The sequence below is a fragment of the Magnolia sinica genome, chromosome 6 (assembly GCF_029962835.1).
Source record: "Magnolia sinica isolate HGM2019 chromosome 6, MsV1, whole genome shotgun sequence".
NCBI classification, from domain to species: Eukaryota; Viridiplantae; Streptophyta; class Magnoliopsida; order Magnoliales; family Magnoliaceae; genus Magnolia; species Magnolia sinica.
Window position 1 is genome coordinate 97,347,546 of NC_080578.1, and position 6,742 is coordinate 97,354,287.

Consider the following 6,742-nt stretch of genomic DNA (forward strand, 5'->3'; position numbering starts at 1 on the left):
ATTTTCGGCTACAAAAAAGGGATAGCATCCAAATGAGTTTCCTCTGTCCAAACAGGTGCTGAAGTAAATAGAATACATCAAAAATTCCCTCCCTCCCTCCCTCCAAAGAAACACTATAGCAAAAAGCAGAAGAGAAACAAAGTCTAAAACCGCAATCTTGGAAACCGTATCATCATTAGCATCACAGCCTTGTTGAAACTACATTATCATGATCTTAGAAACTGCGTCCCCATCATCATTCATAGTCTTGTCCCAGGCTCCCAGCTATTTGGGGTTGCTCATTCTCATGATTGCTTGGCAAAAGTTCTAAAATTGGCAACCTGCCCAACATCAATGCTCATTCTTTATTCAAGTCGGGACCCACTGGTTGATCCTTTATCCAATATGTTCTTGGAGATCACATATTGTAAGAAATTCCAGTATTAAATAATCAATAGGCCATATATGCCCATTATTTACCATAGACACTACCAAACCAATAGGGAAAAAAGTACCCATTTAAATCATAACCTCGGAATCTACATGATGTAAGAAATCCCAATTTCAAAGAATCAATAGACCATACCATGCCCCTTAATCATCATGAACAGCCAGAACCCAAATGAAATCTCTACCATCACTAGTCAATAGCAGTGTTTTAAATAGCCATGATATGTAGCGTGTAGCTTACGCTAAGTAGCATAGCGTAGGCTTAACGCTATGTAGCTCGTGAAAATAGCTTAAGTCGCATGTAGCCTATGCTACATGATAATTTGCATACGTTGCACGCTACGTAGCCCACATTACAAGTTAACTTTCATTGCAATATTAAAATCAACTAATATTTTTAATGATTTGTTACAATTTTCTATTTTCAATAAAAATTAGTTATAATATAATTAACAATATTAAATCGATTTCGTTGCTCTTTCTTTTACCTTTATACTTAATCATTGCCCTTTCCTAGCTATTACTTCAGGTTGCGTTCGGTTGCACCAAATATCATGAATTTTTGTTAAATTTCATTATTAATCGGTCTAATTTGGTGCAAAAAGCATGAAATTGGTGCAACCAAGCGCAACCTTAAATAAAAATGTAGTAGTGTGTAGCTTACGTTACACGCTATGTAGCTTACGCCTCATGCTTCAGAGGGGTGAATGCTATGCTACACGTTATTTGCTACTAGTCAATAAAATTCCAAACTAGGGGTATTTTTGGTGTTTCCGATTTTTATTTTTTTTAATGTGGAATCTCAGTTGCAAAATGCACGAGGGGAAGCATAAGTAGATATAGGTATGGGAGAAGGAAGGCTTTTCTTTCAAAACATTAGAATGTCTTTTAATCTAATTTAATGTTAGGACAAGGCCATGTTTAGAAACCATGGATTCCACAACAGACAGCAGGAAAAGGATAAGGGTTTTCCTTTGATGTGACTATTTTTGTTGTTTGCCTAGTATAGAAAGGGGTGGATAAGGATTCCACAAGCAATCATTACACTTCTCCATAATTTGGATTCATGACACAAGAAACTAGGTGAGTGTTTTGAGAGGAATATGATATTTCCACTTGCTATCCAAACAGGAATCCAAAATTGGAAATCATGATTCAATAGTTCTCATAGAAATCATTATTGATTAATTACCAGTTTTTTCTGTCAGTGGGAGTGGCACCTTGGTAGAAGAATCTAGAAACTAAATGTGGGAAAGTGCCCCAAAGAAATTGATTGCAGGATGATTACAGTTCTCATCTCATTATCAAATTTGGGTATGCAACCCCAGAGGCAAAGCAGATGGTTTCCTCTGAAGGTGCTAGACCAATCCCAATCTGATTTAACATCCAAATGGGTCCTCGCCTAAACCAAAAGACCTAAAAATCAACCGCGTCAATCCAACCTGTAGCTTCCAAAGAGAACTGCTCCCATCCAACCAGTTGAAAATATTCACGTTGAACTAAGCAAAATGAATTGGCTAATTCCCCACCTATAATTCACCAAGGCTCGCCTGTTGATTGCAACATTCCAATCCTCAAACCTGCCAAACATGGCTAGCTAACTCGATGCTCACATTTCTCCAGTTCATGAGATTGGTGGTCTCATAAAGTCAAGAACACAAGAAATGTAAATAGACTTAAAGTGGCCTCGAGAACTAAATGAATTGGATGAATGCAACCATCTGATTTTAACTGAAGCAAAACAAGACTCAGCACTTTGGATTAACCAGGCACTTGTGCATGACAAAATTCCATACAAGACTCAGTAAACTAAACTATGAACCTGGCAGCCACGGTTTCAAAAATCTCACAATTCATATAACATCTTACGGGAACCAATTTGAATCTTTTGCTTGAATCAATTTCTCCAAAAATCCTCCTTTTATCATAGTTATATACAATCTCAAGGGAGGGTAAAGACTTGTCTTAGAATCTGTGCACACTCAGCCTCAAGATCTGGATGAAGCCCACTTAAAAATTAGAATAAAAAATCCTCTGCTTCTCCAACCACTTGAGAGTTCATATGGAATACCAACCATAGGCATATAATAGAAAGTGTGGGCTAAATCATTATTCTGAGAGTACATAACTACAACCGTATCACATTTCTTTTGTCGTCCTACACAACGTTAAGCATATGCTAATACTCGGTTGCATAGAATGGAGCAACGAGATCCTTACTGTAAAATTTTCACTTTGCCAATCTTTGTAGGATGGATCATCTTCTTTGGGTTCATTTTTAGTACCATTTATGTAGCCCAACTTCTTCTACCCTCCGATAAATATCTTAGCTGACTGTGACCAAATACAATAATTCATCCCATCCATTCGGAGAAGAATCCTTCTTGACCACACACACAACAATATCAAAATGAAAAGAAAAATAGAGAAAAGATGCAAACCACAACACAAAGATTTATGTGGTTCCCTTACGACCACGGATTCACGCCGATCAACTACGCTCAAAAGGCAAAAAACGAAGAATCAGCTCTCAATACAAAATATCTCTGTCATTCTCACAAAAGAATATGTATTACCCCAAACGAATGAGGGTTTACATAAAATAATAATAATAATAATAATACTTTGTGAAATTACAAAATTGCCCTTTGGGCCATTCTAGAAAGTCGAAATAAATTTATTGATGATTGATAGATAAAACAAATTTAAATAGGTATACCAAGGCTTGGAATAAGTTTAGGAATTAAACTGCAACTAAAACTCCCTAAAATTCGTAACTTACCATAAATAGTAAATTTACTATTTATAGTAAGTGTCCTATTTGACTTACCACATTATTCTCCAAATTATTCTAAGCACTTTTCATGTTGGACACCACTCCTAAAGCCCAACGGATGAAAAGTTACAATCAAACCAAAACTTACTAAAAATGGTAAAAACAGAAATAAACAGGAAATTCGACCGTCGATCTGATGGAATCTCGCAAATTCGGCGCGGGCAACTGTGTTGGTTGGCTAAAGTAGCTTATCCTACCCCAAAATCATATATGGTACGTTGAGTAACTCATTCCTGCAAGATATGTCTGTTTTAAGGCCATCTTGGTCATGAAAATGTCCGCGACCCCACTCTACATCACTTTCTGATGACCCATCCCCAAATAATTTCCCATCGGCACTATAAAGAGAAATATGATGAACAAGGATAAAAGTGTAATTAATCTCAAATTCAATGAATCATAGGTTTAACATCCATTGCCAAACATCCATGAATCAAATGAATATAGAACTGAATAATGTGATGGGTGAAGATGGGCCACCCAAAGGCAAGAAAGGAAGATAGTGCAACCTTATGGAGCACCAGACAATGCTACGGCGACGTTGGATGTCTCTGTCAATGCAGCATGCTGAGCCATTGCAACTGGCGGTGCCGCTAGTGCTAGTTGCGAAGCTGTTGGCAGCAAGAGAAGGGGAAGGAAAGAAAGGATTGAAGGGAAAGAGAAATTATAAAAAGGGTAAACAGAGAGAAGACAGAGTGAGGAATAATAAGAAGGGAAGGAAGAGGAAGAAGAGAACTAAGGATGGGGAAATCAGGATGCAGATTTCCTGCGAAAGGCTTTCGCAGGAGGTTCCTACGTTGGGACGCGGATTAGATACTGACATGTTGAGTAGCGAGACTCTCTACTGAAGTGACGTCACCAACTTCCGTAGGCCCCACAATGATGTATGTTTTGTATCCACTGTCCATCTATAGAGATCATATTAGGGTATAATCCAAAGAATGAGTCAGATCCAAAGCTCGATTGGACTCACCACAGAAAATAGTAGGGAGAGTGACGCCCACCATTAAAAAGTTCCAAGGGCCACAAAAGTTTTCGATCAAGCTGATTTTTGTGTTTTCCCTTCTTACATGTCTGCTTTAGCACTTTAACGGGTTGGATCTTAAATAAACATCAAGGCGGACCTTCAAAAGGTTTCAATGATTAGCGTCACTCTCTCTGTTGCTTTCTGTGGTGAGGTCCACACCAGCCTTGGATCTGCCTCATTCTTTGTATCATGCCCTAAAATGATCTCTAAAAATGTATTGACAGTTTGGATACAAAACATACATCATAGTGGGGCCCACATAACTTGGTAACGTCACTTCAATAGCGAGTCTCGCTACTCAACCTTTCATAAGCTAATCCGCATCCCCAGCCTAAGGAACGCGAACTTGACAGTAGCGAGTCTAGCTCCTGAGGTGACGTCACCACGTTCTGTGGGCTCCACCGGTAGGGGGTGTTTAACGCATGGTAGATGGGATTAGATAGGTATTGCGTAGCACGCCAACAACGCAGTAAACCGAGATCCAATCTCCGGTCTCTCCCACAAACGATAAGCTAGAAGAAATATAAACTAGAAATAGATCAAAGCAATCCAAACAAACCACAAGACAAGATATATGTGGAAAAACCTCAAACTAGGGTAAAAAACCACAGATGCAAACTTCCACTATGAAGAAAAACGAAGATTACAAGGCAAAATACTAACCTCTTCCCTGGAAGTACAGAGAAAACCTTTTGTCCACACCTTAAAATTATTTCTCAATCTCTTAGAAAAGCTTTCCCATACACTAGAAAAGCCCTAGGAATACTTATTTATAGTTTAGGCAACTTCCCTTTCGCACCCTTGTAAAAGCCGACTCAAAAAACCGCAGTCCGCATCAAATTCGGAAACGAATCTGCGTAACCTTGACTGGTCGATCTAGCTGCATGACCGGTCGAGCAGACCCCTTGACCAGTCGAGAATGGGCCACGACCAGTTGAGCACCTCGAAACCCAAAATTGATGTTCGCTGGACTTTGAGTCGAGCCAGTCCACGACTGGTCGTGTGGGCTGCATGACCGGTCGAGCAGGGGTCACGACCAGTCGAGCGGCCCCCAGATGTGGCTCCACATCTCAATAATCTCCCACTTGGAGACACATCGACATAAGCCTTCGTCTTCTACATCCGGAGTGCACCACCTCCCCGTCTTCAAGCCTGAAGACCAATCAAAGCTAAATAGAGCTTCAACTTCTCCCGTGTGACCGCCTTAGTCAGCATATTCGCAGGATTCTCACTTGTATGAATCTTCTCCAAAGCAATCAATCCATCTTCCAGTAACGAATGTATGAAGTGATATCTGATGGCAATATGCTTGGTCCTTGAATGAAAGGTTGAATTCTTAGTCAAGTGTATTGCACTCTGACTGTCACTGTACAGCTTGCAATCTACTTGCTTCTTACCCAACTTTTTCATGAAACCTTGCACCACACCATCTCCTTGCATGCTTCTGTAGCCGCAACATATTCTGCTTTTGTCGTACTGATAGATACTATCTTTTGTAAATGAAAGACTCAACTGACTGCAGCACTACCTAAAGTAAAGACATAACTTGTAGTGCTTCTTCTGCTGTCGATATCTCATGCCAAATCTGAATCTACGTAGCCTTGTAGCTTGATTTCTGATCCACTATAACACAACCCTACATCCTTAGTACCTACCAGGTATCTAAGGATCTACTTCACAACTTTCCAATGTTCCTTCCCGGGGTTGTTCATGAACCTGCTAACAACTCTCACTGCTTGAGCAATGTCTGGCCTCTTGCTTATCATAGCATACATGAGACTCCCAATAGCTGACACGTATGAGACTTTTGCCATGTAGTCCCGTTCCTCCTGCGTCTTTGCACCTTGCTCCTTATCTTGAAGTGGTTGGCTAATGGTGTGCTAACCAGCTTCGCACCTCCCATATTGAATCGATCAAGTACCTTAGATATGTACTCTGCCTGTGACAAAACTAATTTCTTGTATTCCCTATCACGCTTTATCCTCATGCATAGGATTTGTTTTGCAGCTCTCAAATCCTTCATGGCATATTCTCTAGACAGTTGTCTTTTGAGATCTGAGATGTCCTTCATGCTTTAACCGGCCACAAGCATATCATCAATGTACAGAAGAAGGATGATGTACGACGTATCAAACTTCTTCAAGTAACAACAGTGGTCTGCATGACATCTCCTAAAACTGTTTCCGGACATGAAATTGTCAAACTTCTTGTACCACTGCCTCGAGGCCTGCTTCGGGCCATATGAACTCTTCTTCAATCTACACACCTTGTTCTCCTTTCCTAGTGTCATTTACCTTGTCAGCTGATGCATGTATATCTCTTCTTCAAGGTCCCCATGAAGAAAGACTGTCTTAACATCTAACTGCTCTAGATGTAAGTCCTCTATAGCCACTATACTCAAGATCATGCGAATCATAGACATTTTCAGCACAGGTGAAAATATTTTAGTG